Here is a 10,547-nt window from a genome sequence, read left to right as displayed (position 1 = left end):
GGCGCGAGCCCAACGGCAGGTACTGGGGTGGGGGGGGAGGTGGCGCGAGCCCAACGGCAGGTATTGGGGGAGGGGAGAGGGAGGCGGCGCGAGCCCAACGGCAGGTACTTGGAGGGGGTCCGTGACGCGAGCCCAACGACCGATGCTAGCGGGACACCGGCTGAAGCAGCGGCGGCCTTCGCGGGCTGCCGAGCCGTCCTGTGTCAGCCGACACCGAGAGGCGCCGTGTCCAGGTCTCCCCGGTAGCAGCGCGGGGATGGGTGCCGCTCCCGTTATTTGTATTATTTTAATCGGCGATGTAGAGCCGGGCGCTCCAGGAGGTGGGGTGCGTAGGCGCAGCACGGATGCCTCAATGGAGGCCCCGCAGGTGCATTGCGCGTCTAGTATCGCGGTGCGCGAAGCCGGCAGACGAGGCCGTGCCTCGGCACTCCGCGTCGCGAGGCGCTCCCGGCGCCCGCAGCTCCCGACCGCAGGGGGGTCGGCGGTCGCGTGGCCGCCGGCCTCGCCGTGCCGGTGCCATCCTGTGGGACTGCAGCTGGGTACCGAGGTCCTGGAGTATAGGAGAAAGGTGCTGTGCGTCTCCTGTCTGTTCCGATGGTATTTCTGGAGAAAGTATGTGCTGATTGTACGTTGTGTGAGCACAAACATTTTTATTTAAAAATCTTGAAAAAACCAAAAACAAAGTTATTACTATATTATTTTACCTGTGGAGGTTTTTATGCAAGGAGCTCTTCAGAATCTGCATAGTGTAGCAGAGCAACAACAGCAACAAAAAAAACAAAAAAACAAAAAAAAAAAGGTAGGTGCTTTACTTCAAAAACATGGTCTAGGCAAGATTAGCAATTTTGGAGGAGAGTGTTTGGTGTTAGCTAGTAGAGCTAAAATAACCAGGCTGCTTCAGGATGAAGTTTTCTGTATTCTTTCATTCATGCGGGTGAATTGTCTTCCTCATTTTTGAAGTGCAATTATTAAACTTGGAGGTATGCCAGATTAAGGTTTTTCTTTTTACTGGATTTTTGTTTCTTACCGGATTGTTACTCCATGTTTCTTTCGTGAAATCTGCAGTAGTGGTTGGTGGTTGGGAGGTAATCACTGATGTAACGGCACAATTATAGTATACCATAGTTGTTTAATATGCATTAGCTATTGTGAATTGTGATTTTGAAACAAAGCCCTTCATAAAGAAGATATAGGACAGAGCACAGGCTACTTTGGTACTTGTGACACTGCCAGACACCTCAGTCATAGAAGTAGCAGCTCTGTTTAATCAAAGACAGATGTTAGGCTGTAATCACAGCATGGATGTCATCCATTGATTTGTTTGCTCAGAGTCGAGAGTGGAGTGAATGAGGGTGAACTCTGCCTTGTTTTCTTTTGTTAAATAATGGAATAGTGTTGGAGAATCCCCTACAGTTCGTGGGTAGTGACTAATTTAGAGAACTGGTGGGTCAGAGGAAAGCAGAATTTTATGTGCGTGGCAGTGGCAAAGATGTCTGCCTAATATTCAGAGGAGTCTGAGAAATGCAGTGTGTCCTTGCTACTAAAACAAGGATTCACCCAATAGCTGTAGTTTTAAGTGAAAGATTATCTAGAAAATGATTTTTTTCCTGCGTTTTGTATTACTTAGAGTACACTTAAGCATTCTTTTTTATTAGTTATTTTCTTAGTCCATAGCTGCTCTTCTGTACTAGTCATCTCTGAGGGAAATTGTTTGCATTTTTGCCAATTTCCAAAACATGTCAAATAACAATATAACATTTCACTTGGAAAAACACTGCGCACTGAACTGTTTCACTCTGTTTCAGATTGCTTGGTTTCTTGAGTCCAATTAAAAGTATTTGCAGTTCTTGCAAAGTATTAATAAATACGCAAGTATCATTCCTGCTTTGGTCACAATCAACCTGTTAAGTTTATGGGAAATGACTTCTCTTACTCCAACTGCCCTCTTTATGATTGTCTGCCCAAGTGCTCCGGGAGAGCTGGACAGTTCCTGTGCCAAAGTCTGCAGACCGGGTCAAAATGGATGCAGGTGCCATTAAGCTCTAGGTAGTTGCCATAAATTATCCTCCTAATCTGCTCTGGGAATGAAATGAAAAGCTAATTATTTTCAGTAGTACTATATTCTGCATAATGTGCTCTCTGATGAACAAGTATTGTTAGGTTAAAAAAAAGTAGTTCGGCTGATTGGCCTGATTAAGTTTTGCAGAACCATCTTAAACCGTGAAGCTCCCTGAAGATCAAACTTTTACTTAGTTTTCAAGGTATTTCTTTTATGTAGTTTCTCCTGGTAGAATATTTAAATAGGTATGATGTTAAAACAAAAAAATGTAGTTAAAATATATTGAAATTACTTATGCATAAAGAATTTTTGCAGATGCTGTTCTGCAGCAGTTAAAAACTGCCTTTCCCATGGATCTTCCCAATATTATTGCTGTATTAAAAATCGGCTTATGGCCTAGAGCTCCAATAATTTTAACAGCATTTATGTATAGTGCTTACAGTGTTATCAAAACATTTTACATCCAGGAGGTTATGAGGCATTGAAAAGACTGTATTTGATTGTCCTGAATTCTGTGTTATTACATGAATGTTTTGAGGTTTTTTTTATCATTCACACCTTTACAGCTGTTTATATTCAAAGGGGAATTGCATGACTAGATTAGACAATGATTTTCACTTTGCTTTGAAGTGATAAGAGCCTTCTCCAAAGGTTTGACTTTCTATTTTAGTAATCAAATATAAGTGTTCTCATCAGATAATCAATTTTTATATGTGCCATTTGGCCTTCTAACCTCAAAACACTGTTTTAAATGAACACATTACAAATCTTTCTTTATGTAGTTTTACCTATGTGACGTTCTTTTATTGGGTGTGCTCTTCATCAAGTTCCTTTTTTCTTGTTTTCTCCTTCCTGAAAGGTTTATTGGCCTATGTGTAGACCGACTGAGTAATATGAATTGTTAACTAGCATATATGTTGTTGTACCTAGTACAACAGGTATTCAAGTTGATATTTCCTTGTATTTCATGCAGTTTTTAACACATTTTCTTGTTATATTCTGTACTAGTAACATATGTATGAACGTTTCTTCATGAAAATTTATGTGTATTCGTGGAAGGAGTGTTTGAGGGAAGATTTGAGGAAGTAATTTGTTGAGGTTGAGAACACTGAAGTGTTTCTAGTACGAAAACCAGGAGTACTGGTAATTTCCCAGCAGGCATGTTTCTGCTACAGCCTTGCTGTGTTATGACTGACTTTTTTGTGGTTGCCGTGGCAACAAGGACTTTAGCACTGCAAAGCAGGATGCTGTATATGATTTGGAGAGGTATAGATTTTCTCTATAACAGAAGAAAGTGTTGATCCATGGTGTGTGTTTTGTATTACTAATCTGTGTTCTGCTTTGAAAATTACATGTAAATGTTAATTTGTTTGACAGAAATGTTACCACTTCTAATTCTTCTTACAGTGTAAGAGGAAGTGGAAAATATGAAGGCTTACTGTAGTTTTGCATGGAAAGAGTGTCTTCCAGGTGGAATCTTGACAAATAGGAGGCCACATGTATACACACCGTGTATGTGTACAGCAAAGTAATGAGAGTTAAATTCACTCAGGATTTGTATTGGCTTCTATTAATATTTACTTCGGCTTAATAGACCTATTTCCAAGATGCTTTGATAAAATATTTACTTTTTAAATGGACTTACACATTTTAACACAAGGATCTCAAATGTTGTGTGCAATTCAAATGCCAAGACTTGTAGCAAGCGACAATCTCACAAGTGTGTGTAGATCTGTCCATCTCTTACCTTCTGAGGTGAGTACTTCGATAGTTACAAAGACAGAGGGTGAAGCCCAGCATCATGATTGGAGATTTTGCACTTTCTGAGTTCTAGTTACGTGGTCTTCAGTTGCTGTATCAGCAGTAGAGTCTTGGCAGTATAGACGGTGGGACTGCACTGCCTTCCCATCTTGTTTGTTCTCAGAGCCAAGTTGGGGGTACATTGCCAAAACCTGCCTCCTGAAGCTGTAGATGGTAAAACCTTTTACAGACTTCTTTACGTAATTCCATTTGAAAGGAAGGCTTCTCACTGCATCTGCATATCTATTTTTACAGCCTTCTTAATCATTCTGAAGAGAAACAAGTATGTTGTTAGGGATGAGTCTCAACAAAAAACTGAAAATTTTCAGACTCAGATTTAGTAAGTCACCTCTCATTAAATATTTTTTAACTCGGAGCATGAATTTAGTAGGTACGTTAGAATTGAAAATTAAAGGTGTAGAATCTGACCTGAATGCAGAATAGATGTTTTGAACTAAAGAATTGCAGAAAAACCCTTGATAGAGGAAGGGCCTTTATTGCTTTGACCATCTTTTCTAAATTAGATATTTTTTTCTCCCAAGAAGGCAACCAAATATTTTTGTAGCAGGCAGTTGCAACTTTTTTTTTTTTTTAATTCCTTCCTTATTTCCCTTATTTTTATTTTTTACTCTTTTGATAACTGGCAACAAAGAAAGTGGGAGTGTTGCACTGTTACTGAAACAAATGCTGCATGTAAACTACACAGTTGTTTATTTTTGTGAAAGCCACTCCAGGGAAGAAAACACCTCATACGGCATCTGAAAAGCAGTATGGAAGTGTGCTGAACAATATGCCCAAGATCCCTGCAGAGATCAAAAGCATGCAGTTCTTCTGAGGAAGCAGTATATGGGATGGGAGTATGGCAACCTACTACTTAGGTGATAGTTTCATGCAAACACCCACACGTGAGAGATTTGTGTGCTTGTTTTTCTGCCAACATGACCATCTTCACATGCATTCCCTGAATGCTCTCGTGTAGGAGTTTGTTGAATAATAGCGTATAGCCAGCCCTAACACGTCATTCAGAATACTCTGTAGGATTTTTGTTTATCTTTGTTTTGTGAATTCAAGAAAACCAGAGTGGGAAAATTAGAATTTTGAGTGTGGGTTTGCAAAGCCTGATAGCATCTGGTAGTTTATTGCACACCCTTCCTGCTTCTGCCATGCCAAGAGAACGAATTTCTAGTGTTGCTTTTAGTATTCAAGCTTGTAGAATTCAAGAGTTGGTTGCTAGCTCAGACTTTGTGCTTGAAAAATGCCTCCAAGGTCAGTAGAAGAGGTCCCTTAACTGTACTTAAATAATAAAATGAGGACTTGTGATTTGCAGTCTCAGATCTTTTCTGTTTCATGTGGATAAGATGAGGGGCTGGCAAGTCCATGTTAAATTTGATGAACGAGTCAAACAACTAGTTTCATTAGGGACACATTAGAGTAAGGAACAATGCAGTGACACAGTCACTGACCCCAGATTGCAATTGAAGGATTTATAGCTGAGAACAATTTCCACTGTTCCTTCAGCATGTGTTGTTCACGTTTAAGGGCTTTTCAGATCATCTCTATCACCATCTGCTACGTAATGGAAACAAAGCAATTTCTGTGTGGAGAGCCAGAAGACCACCTGCGCAGAGATGAGGATTTGCAAAAATACATCTGGTCTTTGAGAACTTGTTTATTGGGTTGGTTTCAGTGACATACACTCCTCTAGTCACTATGCTGTCATCATGGATGAAAAACAAAAAGGGGTAACAACTCTATTTGCAGAGATTTACAATGTTCAGATACTTTGTATTCTATGCATGCATACGCACTGTCGCATTCAAAATTCTTTCGTGCTTGTGTGTAAGAAATCTAACGTGTCTCCAGTTAGAATGAGGGGAATATAGTCCATATGAAGCCCCAATAGGTGAAACTTCTTGTCAACATGAATGTGCTATTAATTGAAAACATTTATTCTTTATAGGCAAGTATAAGATACACAGCAATATTTCTTAAACTGAAAGCATTCACTAGGTGTCAGTACATGATCACACCAGGCTGATGTTCTTGCCGAGAAGTGTGAAAAATGTTGTCTCCCTTGTGATCAGGATTTTTTTTTAAAGAAACTGATGTCCTGTGGTTTGATAAACTGATAAAACACAGTACATGATGCTGCTCCTGATCCTGGATATAGTTTAAAAATTCTATTAAGATAAGGGGGAAAATTATAGTTTTCATAATGATACATTATCTGTAGCACAGATTCATTTCTTTACAAAAAAAAAAAAAAATATTGATAATGGTTGTAAAAATCAGGTCCATAGTTGTCAAAGCAGAGGCAAAACACTGAATACAGCTGGAACTGATGCATTTTATTTAGAAAATGATCTTACACTCATATCGTATTTTGTCACTAGAATGAAATATGTTGCTGTTTATTACAATATCTTTTAATGGTTGAGTTATGTGCGTGTCAGCACTCTTTTTTATTTTCAGCACACTTAAATTCAGAATATTTAAACTTTGATTTTGGTGACATTGTTAGGGGAAGTGCCTTTTTAATTCTGCAAAGGGTAGTAAGCATACATATAGCATTTTGTTGCAAAAGTATTCTCTTTTCTGTCTTGTATGTGAAGATATTCAGTGAGAAATGTGCATTAGTAGGTTAAAGTACAAGCTGTCATTCACTTGATGAATATGAATATTTGAAATGTAGGTCACTGGCTTTCTTATCTTCCACTACATATAGAACTCCCCTTTTAGATTTCAATCCCTGTTCCTCTGTGAGTGATTAAACACATATTTTTCATACAACAATTATGCCTGATGTGTTTACAAGTGAGGCCTTCCTTAACTGTAATACCTTGTATGGTAAAGAAGTTAATACTTGTGCTAATAGATAAAATATATTAGCTTGATTATAAATGAAAATTTTAAACTCATGCTTACCATGTTATTGCAATTTCAATATGTAGTGGAAGTAATGATGTAATTGATGGCTGGCGCTTAGTGTTTTCCCTATTGTTGTAGCTGTAAAAGAGAGACTATCATTGGCATCATCTTTGCTTATCCTTACCACTTAACTTCCAGATACTCTGCTATCTGATTGTCAGAGACAGGAGTGTTTCTTGGTCTCCTAATCTCTGCTTTGATACATTGTATAATGAGGTTTGTGCATGACATCTTTTACTATGGGATCTAGTCACCTATCTATCTAGAATTCATGTCAAAATTTTGATTTAGCTTGCATACAGAAGGATAAGGTAAGATAGGTAAGAAGGTAAGATGCAGGCTGATAAGACAAGTAAAGATCAGGTAGACCAGTGCCAGAGATGTAACTTATACACCTCTCCCTTATGCTGTCATGGTGAATGTAAATCAGTATAACAAGCACCCAATGTGAGAGACTTAGTGTGACTTATCATTGTATTTGATTGTTTTGAATTTGATTTCTTTGATTCTCTCTGGTAAACCCATTCTCCATCCTCAGTTGCTCATCACCTTCACCCAAATTACTATTGATCCATACTGATGGAAAATAGAACAGGTTTTGTCATTGCCTTAATTGCTCTTGTACATAGATTGTTAAATCCTAGTTAAGAAATGTTGATTTTTGTTTTTAATTACAACTTCGGGATTCTTTGAGCATTTCCCTTCAGAAGTTGATTTGTCTGGAAAGAGTTCTCTTTGCTTAGTGGCAAATGTTTTATCTTTCTGCACTTAACATGTCTTGAGAAATTTCATTAAAGTCATTACCAGTACTTCCTTCTGTGCTGCTTTTCATTGCCAGCCATGACCTTTTTGCATCACTTATAGAAGGTAGCTGCCTGTTCCTACCAGGATAAGCTTAAAGACTAATTTAGCCTTTCTTTTTTGCTACTCAGTTAATAAGAAGCATTTACATTGTCAAATCTGTGACTTGTAGTGCATTTTCTGTTCCATGTTGGCAGATTGATCGAGTCCAGAGATTTTGTAGCATTAGCATAGAAACAATAATCCATGTCTAAGACGATTTGCAATGTTTTGACTGGGTATGCTTCTCACTTACTGCAATGGACAAGTTAGCATAATACAGTGTCTGAATTTCTGACTTTCTTTGGAGTGTGGGCAGTTGTGTATACTGGGAATCCAAAACACTGATCACTATTCTATGGGTAGACAATATAATAGAATTTTCCCTTACAAATGTTTGACACTTAACTAATCTTTTTTTTTTTTTTTTTTTTTTAAGAGCAATTACAAAGAAAGTGAGAGATTTGTTTACAGTTTCTTCCTCAGATCAGTGTTCCTTCCTCAGTGTTCAGATCTGTCTTCCAGAAATGTGCCATAGTTGACAGGCTACTAAATGATTTGTGGAAGAAAAGTGGGAAAAATACAATCTTAGAAGTAGAGGAAGAACAAAAGGAGGCATGGCAATCTGAAAGCTAATGAGTACATCATTCATCTAGGCAGAGGAATAACTGGGCTTGCTTTTTTACTTGCAAGATTTTTTTCTGTATTTTATACAGTGTTTTGGGAAATAGGGCTCAGGACCCTGGACTACTACCTTAAAGCTACATTTTTTCTCCTAGAAATCATTTGCAAATCTGTTTAAAAAGGTGCAAGTCAATCGTTCGCAGAATCCCGTTTTCTTACTTGGACATGGCTGAAGTTTGTATCGTACTGCAGCCAAGTATATCTCAATTTATGAGTAAACCATGCTCAGCCTTTTCTAATTAAGCACAGAATATTCAGATTCATGGGCTTACATTTGGAAGATTTTTATTATATGGTAGTACTACCTGTAGTGAACTCTGAAAGCATCTCTAAACACTGTCAAAAAAGGAAAAATATTTGATGGCTGTTTTTGAAATTTTTAAGCTTCCAAGAACAGATATGTGTGCACATACATATGCTTACATGTATGTATAATTGAGATCTAAAATGAAATTTCAGTTGTTTTCTCTAAATGCAAGTTTTGTAGCAATGATGTTTTGTATTTATGATGAGTGTTCTATGTAAAATACTTCTGGTTTTGAATAGGAAATTTGATCTGACGACAAAATGTAGGTATTTAAGACCCATAGGTATTGAATTGATAAGAATCTCTTATGGTCAGGAAAGAGATTTAAAAAAAAAAACCTTAAACTTACCAATTACAAGTGGTCTTTGGTATTTATTAAAGGAAGTATTTGTGCAAGAGTGAAGATTTCTAGACAGGCCTAGGACACATGCAAGCCTCTTTCAGGCATCTTTATGCCTAATTGCCTAGGTCAAATATTGAGTGACTGAAGGTCAGCTTAAAGGTTTCATCAAGGCAGTCTGTTAGTAGAGAGGAAGAAGGAATATAAATACAAAAAGAGGTTCCTCTAACCTGCTAAATAAAAAGAAAGGAAAATAAATCATTAAGCTTTCAGTTATTCAGCTGTGATGACTAAGACTCATAAGCAACCTGTAGTAGCTTTAAAAAGTGGTACATGAACTAGGTGTCAGCTTTTCCTTTGCCATCACTTTGTGCAGATGGGGTTATCCTTTTTTTTTTTCTTTAGATAAATGTTGTGCTTTTAGACTTCATGTGACTGAAAACTAAATTATTCTCCCTTTTTTTCTTATAGCTGGCAAAGCTAGATTAGTTTAGGTTTGCTTAGTTGTCTTTCAATCATGAAGACAGTTCAAAAGAAATATGTTTTCAAAGTATTATATTTCAGTTTCATTTCCTGTTATCATAAGAAGTGCTTTTTCGATTTTGGAAAGAATTTATCTTAGTTATTGATGTGTAAGTAATTGGAGATGGAGATAGTTGTCATGCTAGAGAAATGAGTTGTGTTTGCTGGAGATGAATTGATGGAAATCCATGTGTACTCTGACACAAAAGTTCTTCTCTTACCTTTTCTCTCCTAATCTTTTGTCATTTATTATACTGCTTTTGACTTCTCTGGAGGCGGATGACTGCACTCTTAAGTTGATTGGAGGAATATAAATGGAGGTTGGTAAGTGGGCAGGAGTCTAAGTCTGAGGAAGTTAAAATTTATGTAACTTGCATTTTGAAGAGATTAAAATTACACAGCCTGAATATGCTGCCAATATTTTTTACTCAGATTTGTTTCCTTCTGAAAGTTTTCTGGAGATTTCTGATATGTGCATGTATAAGGGTGTGTGTATATATACATATAAGAGAAGTAAGAATATTTTCACTTTTTAAAATTATTTTTATTAAAGCATAAAGAGATCATCTACACTGCTGCTTTATTTCTCCCACTGTGACACGTTTTTGTATAACAGATATAATAGTTAGACTGCCACAGGACATGTTATTTTATCTCTTAAAACTGGGGAAGGAACATCTGCACAGATTCTACCCCTAAAATAGCATCTTTGTCAAATGTCTGATCTACTGACCAGTGTTGTCGCTTGTTAGCATCCTCATGTGATGTATAGAAAGGACTTGGTTTCAGATGGGTAAACTAGAACACATTGTTAGGTTGCTCTTAGTTTTGCTGCTAAGCAGTAAATATAGATGAATGCTTTGGGAAAGTTATCCTGTTCTGTTCTTGTGGAACATTTTAGACTCTCAAACTGTAGCATGATGTGTTTCCACTATGTGTACATTGTCTTTAGTTATCCAACTTACTGAACCCCAACAGTTACTCCTTTGGGCTTCATTAAATGCAGTCAGTAGGACAGTCAAGTCAATACACACTTATGAAGGCAAAATAAATGTATGACTTCTGCA

Source organism: Nothoprocta perdicaria, unplaced genomic scaffold, assembly GCF_003342845.1.
Source record: "Nothoprocta perdicaria isolate Ctin4 unplaced genomic scaffold, notPer1 scaffold_0, whole genome shotgun sequence".
NCBI lineage: Eukaryota > Metazoa > Chordata > Aves > Tinamiformes > Tinamidae > Nothoprocta > Nothoprocta perdicaria.
This window is presented reverse-complemented; position numbering follows the sequence as displayed.